Source organism: Erpetoichthys calabaricus, chromosome 16, assembly GCF_900747795.2.
Source record: "Erpetoichthys calabaricus chromosome 16, fErpCal1.3, whole genome shotgun sequence".
In the NCBI taxonomy this organism is placed as follows: domain Eukaryota; kingdom Metazoa; phylum Chordata; class Cladistia; order Polypteriformes; family Polypteridae; genus Erpetoichthys; species Erpetoichthys calabaricus.
Window position 1 is genome coordinate 72,299,940 of NC_041409.2, and position 13,251 is coordinate 72,313,190.

A 13,251-nucleotide genomic window follows, 5' to 3' on the forward strand; every position below is an offset into this window, starting at 1 on the left:
ACAGGCAGGTGAAGCGACTCTCTCATGGTCACACAGTGTCAAAACACGATTTGATTCCACAACTTCAAGGGTTTTCAGTCAAAGCACTTAACCACCGCACCGCACCGCCTACAAGAATCTTAACACGTGCTGCATAAGTCAGTGGAAAAGCATCGTCTTATATTATCGAGAAACTAAAACCAAATAACATTTCAAATAAAAACCATTGTGATGAATAGTCCAAACGCTTGTCAAAATTTGGTAAGAATTGTTAAATGCTGAACTTCTTTTTATTTTTTTGATGTTTCAGCATACATTATACTAGGCTGTCTGTGGAGATCACTCTCTGTACTGGGTAGGCGAGTGTAAGGGTCCAGGTGTGTGCAGGAATGGGGGCTGCGACAGAGCCGGCTTGACATCACACACCGAGAAGTGCGACACTGAAGCTTACAAGCTGTCCATTTGCAGAACGACAGCAGGTCTCCCTCTTTTGCTCGTGAAGATAAGATGGCTTCTTTGTAATCCAAAAGTCCCCACTTTTGCAGCCAATGCTGAGCATTGTGAGGCCACAGAGTGAAATCCTGAATCAAGAGAGGGGAAGGTGGTAAATCTAGAGTATAACTCAATGCTTCATAAATGTAAACATTTATGTTTGGAATTAATTAAATAAGGCAAGAAATAGTAATATAGGGCGGCACGGTGGCGCAGTGGTAGCGCTGCTGCCTCGTAGTTAGGAGACCCGGGTTCGCTTCCCGTGTCCTCCCTGTGTGGAGTTTGCATGTTCTCCCCGTGTCTGCGTGGGTTTCCTCCGGGCGCTCCGGTTTCCTCCCACAGTCCAAAGACATGCAGGTTAGGTGGATTGGTGATTCTAAATTGGCCCTAGTGTGTGCTGGGTGTTTGTGTGTGTCCTGCGGTGGGTTGGCACCCTGCCCGGGATTGGTTCCTGCCTTGTACCCTTTGTTGGCTGGGATTGGCTCCAGCAGACCCCCGTGACCCTGTGTTCGGATTCAGCGGGTTGGAAAATGGATGGATGGATGGATATACATAACATCTGTGGCCAAGTAAAACAAACCAACTAAATAGGATATGATAGTGTAATAAGTTGAAACTGGCAGTGTTGTACTGGCAGTGTGTCTTGACTGAACTGTATTTTACTTATTCTAATGTCATCTATAAACTCAATACAACACATCAGCAAAAGCATGATATAAAGATCTGTCTTACAAACCAAGACGGTTACCTTTACACCAACCGATGCTTTTCTTGGAATCAAGGCAGTGTGTTCCTCTTAGCTTTAGTGGTTTTAATTTTTGGTGAAGTCCTATTTTTAAATACATACAAGGAAATACGGTCTTAGTTTTATAATAGTCAGTTAGCTTTGTCAGCACAAAAATATTCCCTTTCCCCTTTTCCTGCAGCTCTGTGATCTGTACAATGAGCCATGTTTTATTCATCATTCTTTGCTAGAGGAGGAAGCTGAAGATGCTAATTAGTTTTGCTGTCCAGAGAGTGCCATGAAACCAAATATTTCGCTTTCAAATCTCTGATGTGGTCTATGCAGGTCACATATTGTAAATCTGAAAGTCAAATATAACCGTGGATCTCAAGTTGTGTATTACGAATTACACTGACTTCATGTTTTGCTCCTTAATAAAAAGGAAAACTTAAGAAAATGTAAAGCAGTGTTACCAGGTCTAGGGTTTTCCCACACAATTGGCCTACTGTTAGTTGGCATCCACTGGAGGAAGAGGGCTTTTATGGGTAGCAGTTCTTTGGGCTGCTTTTTTAAAAAACGACACAGTATTTCATGCTATTTTCCTCCACTGCACGTTTACCATGTTTTTCACCCACCTGGCACCCATTCACCTGCTGCTCACACTTGGATATGTTCTTTATCAGAAGATTCCCGAGGGAGACCTCCCCATTGTGTGGTGGTATGTAGCCATTCTATCACTCTGTATTATCTCTGAGGGTGACCCCCCCCCTGGGGTTCAATATAAAGCAGGTCATTGATACGGGTCTTTCAGACCATTTTCTTCTACTTTTTAATATAGAAATAATGATAGAAAACACTCATGAGAAGCATATTGTTAAAAAACGCTTCTTTGACTCATCAGCAACTTTAAAACTTACAAACATTCTAACCAATCAGTCCGTTTATAGTGCCAACTATAATAGCGAGGAGAATGTAAATAGTAAGGTGGAAAGATTTAATACTAAAGTGAGGGCTGCTGTTGACATAGTTGCACCTGAAAAGACAGTTAAAAAATCTTCTAGCATTGTTATACCTTGGAAGACCCAAAGAGTGTCTGATTTAAAGAGAACATGCCGTAGAGCTGAGCGTAAATGGAGGAAGACTAAACTAACTATTGACTATGAGATATTAAAAGTTAAAATAACAGAATACAATAACACAGTCCGTCTTGAGAGGTGCTGCTATTTCTCTAAGATTATAAATAACAATGCTAGTAATCCCAGAGTCTTATTTTCGACAATTGATCATCTGTTAAACCCAGGTAACTCAAAGGAATGCCTCCTAAGTACTTCCAGTAAAACCTGTGAGGCTATCGCTGTATTTTTCAATCAAAAAATTAATGATATTAGAAATAACATAGTATATCTCCCCAACACTAAGGATCCCCCGAAACCCCAGTACTCCATAATAAATAAATTAGAGTCTTTCACTAGGATAGATTTACCTGATTTACATAAAATAATTTCTCAAATGAAACCATCCACCTGTGCCCTTGACCCAATACCAACAAATTTTTTCAAAGAAGTATCGGGTGTGCTTATTGATAATGTTCTTGACATAGTAAATTCGTCATTAGATACGGGGGTCTTCCCAGACTGTCTTAAGACTGCGGTAGTTAAACCCCTACTTAAGAAAAATAATCTCGACCCCTCTGCTCTTGAAAATTATAGACCCATCTCTAACCTGCCTTTCTTAAGTAAAATTCTAGAGAAGGCACTCATTATGCAGTTAAATGAGCACCTCAATAAACATGCTATTCTTGATAAATTTCAGTCAGGTTTTAGAACAAATCACAGCACAGAAACTGCACTCGTTAAAGTAGTAAATGACTTGTGGGTAAATGCAGACAGAGGCCATTTATCTGTTCTCATCCTCTTAGATTTGAGTGCCGCATTTGACACTATTGATCATAATATTCTTAAGAATCGCCTTAGTCAATGGGTGGGCCTCTCTGGCAGTGTCTTAAACTGGTTTGAATCCTACCTGGCAGGGAGAAAATTCTTTGTTAGTTGTGGTAATTATAACTCAAAGACACATGATATTCTATATGGTGTTCCACAAGGCTCTATCCTGGGTCCGCTGCTCTTCTCAATCTACATGCTTCCATTAGGTCAGATTATCTCGGGACATAACGTGAGCTACCACAGCTATGCTGATGACACACAGCTGTATTTATCAATAGCACCTGATGACCCCAAATCTCTTGATTCGCTAACACAATGTCTAACCTGTATCTCAGAATGGATGAATAGTAACTTTCTCAAATTAAATAAAGAAAAAACCGAAATCTTAGTGATTGGCAATAATGGATACAATGAGGCTATTAGAAATAAACTGGATGCATTAGGATTAAAAGTCAAATCGGAGGTAAAAAGCTTAGGGGTAACCGTTGATTGTAATCTGAATTTTAAATCGCATATTAATAAAATCACTAGGACAGCATTTTTTCACCTAAGGAACATTGCAAAAGTTAGACCTCATATCATCGAAAGATGCAGAGAAATTAGTTCATGCGTTTGTCTTTAGTCGGCTAGATTACTGTAACGCACTCCTCTCAGGACTACCCAAAAAAGACATCAATCGTTTGCAGTTAGTGCAGAATGCAGCTGCTAGAATCCTTACCAGGAAAAGAAAATCCGAACACATTTCTCCAGTTTTGATGTCACTACACTGGTTACCTGTGTCATTCAGAATTGACTTTAAAATTCTGCTTATGGTTTATAAAGCTTTAAATAATCTCGCCCCGTCTTATATATCGGAATGTCTGACACCTTATATTCCAAATCGCAACCTCAGATCCTCAACTGAGTGTCTCCTTAGAATTCCAAGAGCAAAACTTAAAAGAAGTGGTGAGGCGGCTTTCTGCTGTTATGCACCTAAAATCTGGAATAGCCTGCCAGTAGGAATTCGCCAGGCTAATACAGTGGAGCACTTTAAAAAACTACTGAAAACACATTACTTTAACATGGCCTTCTCATAACTTCACTGTAATTTAATCCTGACACTCTGTATATCCAATTCATTATAATAACTATTCATTCAAAATCTGTACTAACCCCTACTCTCTCTTCTGTTTCCTTTTCCGGTGTCCTATTGGTGGTGGCTTGTGCCACCACCATCTACCCAAAGCACCATGATGTTCCAACAATGATGGATGGATTAAAAGCCAGAAGTCTGTATAACCATCAGCATCAAGTGACTCCGTGAGAACCCTAACTACAAAGAGGACTATTTCATTTATGTTAGGTAGAATGCCCAAAGGGGACTGGGCGGTCTCGTGGCCTGGAACCCCTACAGATTTTATTTTTTTCTCCAGCCTTCTGGAGTTTTTTTTTGTTTTTTCTGTCCACCCTGGCCATCGGACCTTACTCCTTTTTATGTTAACTAAGGTTGTCTTATTTTAATTTCTTATTTGTCTTTTATTCTTCTTTTCTTCATTATGTAAAGCACTTTGAGCTACTTTTTGTATGAAAATGTGCTATATAAATAAATGTTGTTGTTGTTGTAACCTCCTCGCTCTTCAAACTGCCCCCGGCTTTCCACTGGTATGTTAATTTGTCTGTCTCAGGTATTGGTCTAATTTTTTTCAGCAAATTTGCTATTTTTACGCTGTCCTTGGGCTATACATTTTTTAAGGACCTGGAAATCCTGGCAACAGTGTAAAGCAAGATGTTTGTGGCAACGCCCTTCTGCTAAGGTCTTGCTTTTTTAGAAAATAGATATCTTTTCAATCTATACTTAGTTTTGAACAGTATGTTCGAGTGAACAAACCTATAATAAAAGAAAGTACACCTGACAAAAGATGTGGGATAGTCTGTTATGATGCCTTTTAGCTCATAAACTTAGAATAACATAAGAATAAAATGAAGGAAATATATTTCTATGGATGGACTAAAAAGGTTAAGTGTAAATTGGGAAAATAATTAGATTTAACTCATTTATGTAACTGATTAAGGAAATAGCAAATTAAATGAAATGTTTGTACAGTATATTTCACACAACACATCATCACAACATTAACACTGCTTTTATGAATCCCATACCAGATGGCATTTAACAGAGACACACGTATTACATGGTGCACTGCCAATGGTAACACTGAGGTCTACGTTCAGAAGTTAGATTTCAACTTGTCTAGACAGGTAGCACAGATAAGTACGTTTTAAAACAACAACATAAAGAACAATTTTCAAACAGGATCAATTACTATCTAGATGAGCGTATAAAATGCATATGAACAACTTATGTATATTATTCATCCTTTTTCTGAATCTGCCTTCTCCATTAATGGGTCAGAGTGATCAGAGCCTGTCCTCACAGCAGTCAGTCAGGGTGTGTGGCTAACCAGTGGAGTGTTGCTGCTGGAGCACAGGACTTCAGACGTTTGCCAGTTCCATCCTCTGATTCACTTTGCGACTCTGATGAGTGAATCTCTCACCCTGTCTGTGCAGAAGGACTCAAGGTGTCTGCTAAATGAACAACAACAAGTCCTTGGACAAGGTAGCAGTGTACTTAGTTTTTCACCAATCACTTCCTTCATCATCTCCCATTTCTCCTTTTCTTTCGACTCTGGGTTTTCTTAACACATGCATAATATCTCCTCCTGACTCAAGACTAAATGAACCCCTGACCATTATATATCTTTAAGCTACAACTGGCAAGATCTGGAAGAATTTAAAGCTTCAGAGTTACCTAGCAGACTAGAAGTCTAGAGGATACTGATGTTCTCCATTTCTGAGTCTTGTGCTACCTTTAAAGATTTGGATCTCTTAGGCAGTCCCTTATGTTTCATAAGTCTTACAATGGTCAGGAGGTCCCATCACCTATGACATGACCTCCCTTTACTCACTCATTTTTTCTAACTACATAGCCAGGCATCCATGCCCAGCATCTTGTTGCTGTCTCTTGAGCACCCTGGTGGAGCACGGTTTCTTCTGATGGTGCCCTTGTCTATTATCCTTCCAGGGCACACGGTGTAACGGCCGACCCCTTTACCCAGCCGGCAGCTACACTCCCAAGACCTGTGGCTTGGATGATTTACTGAGAAATAATCTAACTATCAAGCCGTACTTCTTACCAATTAAACTTTTCCCCCACAATCGACGGTGAAAATATAAGTACACAAAAACAGGATGTAAAATTTAAATGGGTTATATGTATTAAGTGAAATGACATGCAAAAAACAGAAACATAAATATATAAATATCTCTCCACCCCAGCAATAACAAGACACCACCAAATATATATATATATATATATATATACATACAACAAAAACCCTCATTGCCCCTGTAACAAATAAACACACAACACGAATAACAACAATGAATGATAAACTGAAAATGAATGAGAACGTGAGTCCGGTAATAAAGAAACTGTCCTGAAAGCGGTTGACTGAATTAGTGAAATTGCGTTGTTTGATTCTCCCCGGAAAAAATGGAGCAGCCTCACCGTGAATCCTCGTGTGTGTGGTGGATGATTAAGTCCTACCCCGGGGTCTCTCGTGGTGAGGTCCTTGAAGTAAATCCGGCAGATGGAAAAACAAACTGGATGGATAAGCGTGATATGGAAAACAACAGGTACAGTTTGCTCGTGGTCGTGATTGTGGAAAAAAAAAAATCTCCTTCTCTCCTCTCCCCTTCCTTCTCCTCCTGCTGGATTAAATAGTCCTGTGACGGCTGTGATTGATTAATTGTAAACAGGCGTTTTCCAGGTTTGTGGCTGTGGTCTCCTTCCATCATCCGTCCCCCTTTACGGGGACGGCAGTAACTGATACACAAACAGTAAACGGGACAATGAAACGAGACGCACTCAGAACTGACATTTAACGCTAACTATGTGGCCCCGCTACAACGGTACAAATGCAGTCTGTTGCATCACATGGCAGCATCTGAGCTCCCATACTATGCTATAAAGGACGTCTCCTGCTTTTTACAGTGTGATTTTCTCTCTGTTGAGGATTCATCCCTGCCCTAAGCTATTTTGTTAAAGCCCTTGCCCCCACTACAATATACAGTATTACAACTGAAAAATAAAAAAGAAATCCCTGCTGACCTCAAACTGTGGAACTGAGATTTAGGAATGAGAATGATCAAACGCAGAGGGTGATACAGTCCATGACATAGAGTGTCATGCGTTACAGCGTACTCACATTATTAATAATGGGTCCAAACTCTCTGTGCTGCAATACAGGCCTGCACTCTGGCATGCAAACAGTCACACAAATGACAGAAGTCCTCCAATGGAGTTTCATTCTGGTGGCACAACTAACCAAGGTTTTTCACTACTGGCTGGGTGCAGGAGATACTCCATTTAATCCAGCTCATTACATGCTCAATCGAGTAGAAATTTGTTGAGCACAGTGGGCAAATGAACTGACAAATACCCTTTAGATGCTGACTGATACAGGCGTATTACAAGTGGGTGTTGTAATGCTGATCACCATCCTCTCCACAAACACGAGATATGAACATCACTATGGCTAATAGCACCCCACACTATGATGTCCAATGTGGGTCCCATGTGTCACAGAGGTGTACACAATGGACATAACTACTCAGCACTTTTCCACTGGACACGTACATGACCATCGCTCATTCCCAGGCAGAAGACAACTGACTGCCATTTCTCCATTCAACCAGCCTGTGTGTAGTAGGGAGGTTCATCTCCATGGATGGGGCAGGTTCAGTGCTAGGAACTGCACTATGGAAAGGAAGTTCTACTTACAGTACGGCCTCAAAGCCACAACAGGGACTAGAACAACAACACAAATCCATCAAGACACCAATTAAAAAGTTTAAACTTAGCATGTGCTGTATAAAAGAATTTTTCAGGATTCAGATCTATAATCAGGCTCTCTTAACAGCACTTAATGAAGCAGTTAGCCGAGGTGCTCTCAGTACTCAAGCCATCATTTTCTTTGTGTGCTGTAATAGTTTTTACAGAGGTTCAAAATTCATAAATCCCAGGGTTGAGAGGGTCAGTGGCTATTGTGTCAGGGGTCCAGCAATTCTGCAGTCTCAAATGCCAGTGTGTGGTAACACTTAACTTTAGAGATAATGCTGTTTTGGTGCAATAAATCAATGAGTGTTCAAATAAGAGCTTCACCCCCATTTAATAAAGGACATCATCATCATCACTACTCCTGGCAGAGACAAGGACATATTTTCTCAGTGTAATAATGAAAATAGCAAGAATGTACATTAAAAAACAAGGCAAACAATGTAGCATAAAAGAAATGGTAAATGAAAGAGGTGGTGCCTTGGTAGTCCTGCTGCCTTACAATAAGGAGACTAGGGTGTGTGTCCTGAGTGCTGCCTGCATGGAGTTTGCATGTTCTCCCTGTGTCCACATGACATGTAGGTTAGGTGGATTGGTGGTGCTAAACTGGCCAGAGTGTGTGTGTGTGTGTGTGTGTGTGTGGTCACCCTGTGATAGACTGGCTCCTTTGTCCAGGTGTTGTTCCTGATGATTGTTGGGATAGGCCCCCAATAATCCCAAGATGGCTGGAGGGTAACTGAAAGAATAATATTTCATAAGCAGGTTATCGGAGTATGTACAAAGCTTACTGAGTGCTCACAGTGATGCAGTGAATATTGACTGAACATTAAGGCCCCTTTGAGGCACCACTACTGACACCAGTCGTTCTGATTACGAGTGAGTGGCAATTGTACTTGGGAATGAGTAACCACAGCCATGTTTCAGGAAAGACGACTGCATATGGTCTGTCTGGTGCAACAGTAGCTCTGATGTGTGCTGCTGTGGCTGCTCAGCCCACCAAAAACCTGACGTGCTGTCCTAGATGTGCCTTAGGTGTGTCTCAGCTGTCTAGAACAACTTTTTAGGCTGTGGGCCCCTTCTCTTCATATGATTACTGGCGCAGATGCCTTGTGGAAACCACCTGTCCAATTTATTCTGCAATTGGACAGAAGAACCATTATGGTTTTTGAAGGCCCAGTATACGTATGTTCCTAAACTGTATTAATTACACCAACAGAGCACAAAGATGTCTACCGTGCATGAAAAACACTTCACGGAATACTGTACAGCACGAGATAATGCAAATGTAATGTTGTGACCTTTGCCATACTGTATATTGCCTCAAGATGTTGCACTAACCTCGATCACAACATTGTCTGACCCCATCTTTTTAATCATTATTTTTATTTATTTAGCAGACGCCTTTATTGAAGGTGACTTACAAAGCAAGTTAAAATACATATAAGAATGATTTGTAGGTGCAAGCATCAAAAGCAGGGGTCTCCAACATGTCGCTTGCGAGGTACCGGTAGCTCACAACCCCTTTTCCAAGTAGCTCACCAAAGGGTTAATGAATCCTACATACATTTGAAAACTTGACTAGTCAAATTAGGGGTGGGCAATCTTTCCAAAAAATCATATCACGATCCTTTTAACACAAAATCACAATCCACAATCTGAATGGCAATCTATCTTTTCTATGTGGTTTATACTTAAGAGGATATCCGGACTCAAACTCATCAAGACCTAAGTAACACTTTATTTTAAATATCCAACAAAGTTGAATTCAATTGTTCTCTCGTTCGCTAGCTAAGCGGAGTTAAGGTACACGTCCCAAAGCTGGCGAGTGAATGAAGAAGGCCCTTCCCATTGGCCCGCTGCGTGTTTCTCGGATTTGCGCAAATAAATCGGTACCACAAGCGAACTATGATACATAGCAAAATGAGAGAAGTTGCAAAATCAACTGGAATGTTCAAGCAAATTATAGAAAAGAACCCGATCTAAATCCGTTAAGTAGTTCTCTCGTGAAAAGAGGACAGACAGACAGACATTGGATTTTATGTATTATATATTAGTAAACCTTCAAAATAACGTGCAGTTAAAGTCTCAACAGCACTCTCAGCATTTCTGGAGCTTAGCAGAGCCAGATAACTATAAGAATCTTCACCAAGCAGCTCTGGAAATGTCTGCTTTGTTTGGGTCTACAAAGTTCAGAACACGACTGACACATGAACATTTAAATGACTCCATAAGAGTGAACCTAAGTGGCTCCACTCCACCATACACCTCTCTTGTTGACTCCACGCAGTGCCAGCCATCTGACTAACTAAAAAACACATCACACATGCAGCTGGACACGTGAATACTCTTGTGAAGTGAAACAGTGACATGGAACTAAATGACAAATTAATAAGTCATATCTGTGTATTTGGAATTGCATTCTTATGTTTTGACAGCATTCACGTTTTAATTCAATAGTGTGAGATACACTGGAAAATGCATACAGACATACAAAATGCACTTGCAGGTGAACTAAATATTTTTTGTGATGTTTTATTGCAATATGTGACTTGTGGACACCAACATTTTGTAAATGTTCAGGCAAAACAAGCTTATTCAGTTTGGGTTGAAATAAGCTATGAGAATAAACGTTAGAAAACATGAGGAGCTCTCGGCCATTTTCATTTTGTAAAAGTAGCTCTCAGGGGAAAAAAGGTTGGAGACCCCTGATCAAAAGCAACAGATAAAATATAAAATGAGCAACAGGGAGCAGTACCAATACTATATAATTATACCTGCAGCTTGACTACGACAAAAAAAGAAACAAAAATGCTTTGCTAGTACAACATCAGCTGTTCTGTAGAAGAGAAACACAGCAGCTCCAAAACATTTTATGAAAAGTGCATTTTCAAAGGACACTCAGACACGACTAAGTGGGTACAGTTCAAATAGAGAAAGAGAAACCATTCCATAGCTTAGAAGCGAGAACAAAGAAGCATTGTCCAGTCCTGACATGTCTGGCAAATGAAGGGACTGTCAGCAGACAGTCAGAGGCAGAATGGAGACTCCTTAAAGGGACATATGGAGCTACAAAAGACTGGAGATGCTGAGGAGCAGAATAATTCAGAGAACTATAGGTCAAGACAAGAGATTTGAACTGGAGCCTTGAAGCAACAGGAAGCCAGTGAAGAGACCAAAGCAGAGGAGTAGAAAGAATGAAGAGATGAACAGACAACACCAGTCAAGCAGCTGCATTCTGGAGGAGCTGGAGAGGTCTGATAGCAGTTGAAGAAACCACTGCCAGGAGACAGCTGCAGTAGTATAGCTGAGAGAGAACCAGCGCCAGAAAAGGGAGTTGAGTGGCATAATTAGTGAGGAAGAATGGAGTCCTCCGAGTATTATGATGAAACAAATGACATGATTGGGTCATTGAAGAAATATATTCAGTGAATGAAATTGATGACTACAAAGTCTCACCAAGATTCCTGACTGTGATTAATGGTGAAAGGGTGACATCTTCAAAAGCAATACTTAGAGACAAGTCTGAGGACTGAGGATCAGAAGGCAAGTATAGGGTATCTAACACTGAAAGGATAAGTTTAAGAAGATGAGCATATATCCATGATGACAGACAGGCTGAGATCTTGGTTTAAACCTGTGAGTTGAAAGAGGGAAATTAGAGAAAGATTTGTGCATCATTGCATAGAGGTGGTGGGAGAATCCATGAGAAGAAATAACATTGCCTAGGGAACACATGTAGAGAAAAAAACAGAAGTGGACCCGACACTGATCTTTGAGGCACACCTGTGGAGAGTTTCTGTGGAGAAAAGGATTGGTCAGATAGGTAGGACTTGAACCAATCCAAAAGAAAACCATGGATTCTGAGATTATCAGTACAAGAGATAAGCAAGAAATGTTTAAAAGTACTGAGAGCTGATGAAACGTCAAGAAGGATGAGGAATAAGCAGGGAGAAGCAGCTCAAGCAGATCTAAGAACATTTGCGACTGAAAGCAGTGCAGTCTTGGAATCAGGACTGAAGGGGATCTAGTAGATTGTTGTCAGAGAGAAAGCAGGAGAATTATCTTTCAACTGTACATTCTAGAGTCTTTGACAGGAATGGCTGCAGAGAGAGGGAATTGTAATTCCCAAAGGGAGATTGAGACTTCTTGAAATCAGTAGGGATGATGCCAGAGGTCAGCGAGGCACTGGAAACAGAAGAGATGTAGGGGATCAAGGAAGGTGAGATAGACTGAAGATGTGTAGGAAAAGTGAACAGATGGTGTCTTTGGTTACAGAGCAAATGAGAAATGTCAGAGTCATTTACCATATTGTATTACAGTATTCCAAACTTTTCATTTTTCCCTAGTGCATATATATTATACACTGTCACATACGTGTGCAAGATAGCTGAAGGGCTCTAGTGACTGTAACTGTACCAACACAATAGGGGTTGCCACTGTATTTTAATGCCTACCTCTTTTCTTCATCTGCAGACTGGATGATTGACAGCAATGACATTGCTGATGTCCATCAACCTAGACCTGTCCGCAGGACTGAAAACCAGAAGCTCCGCCATCTTAGCAAGTTCCATATTGAACTTGTGTCTGAATAGACCTTTGTCAATTGATTACAGTATTTGATTTTTAACTGCAAACCAAGTATTCATGGTGCTGGGTTGGACCTTCAACCTTTTTGATTGTCTTGTCATTCTCTTACAACACATATACACATTATATACTGTATATGTATATACTGTAAATCCTCAAGTAGGTCAATGCCTGCTAATAATGAAGCAAAATTCTAAATTCCAGGTCTATACATGATTGAATTACATGATAGTCCAAGGCAGAAACTGTCATGGGTGAGACATTCTCTTCTAATACACTCTGAAGTCCTACTTCAAGGTCAGGAGGCATAACTCGGTCCTACCATCATAAATGCTGCAAATTATGAAATGAAGTCCACCAGAACACTGAGATGAGAAAAAGAATGAGCCTGGTAAACAACATATTAATACACAGATTTTTAAAATCTATGTACATCTCTCTATTATAAAAAAAATCTTGGGATGAGACAAGTCTTTTTTTCCCGAAGATGAAACGTGATCTTTTGAAGACAGACAGAGAGACACTTTCACGTCCCACGAGACGTCATACAACCTTTGGAATCAAGTCCCGTGAGATGGTGACTTTTGCGAGTCACGCCCTACTTACAACCATTTTCAAACAAGACCACGGTAATCTAACCTCTCAGTTGT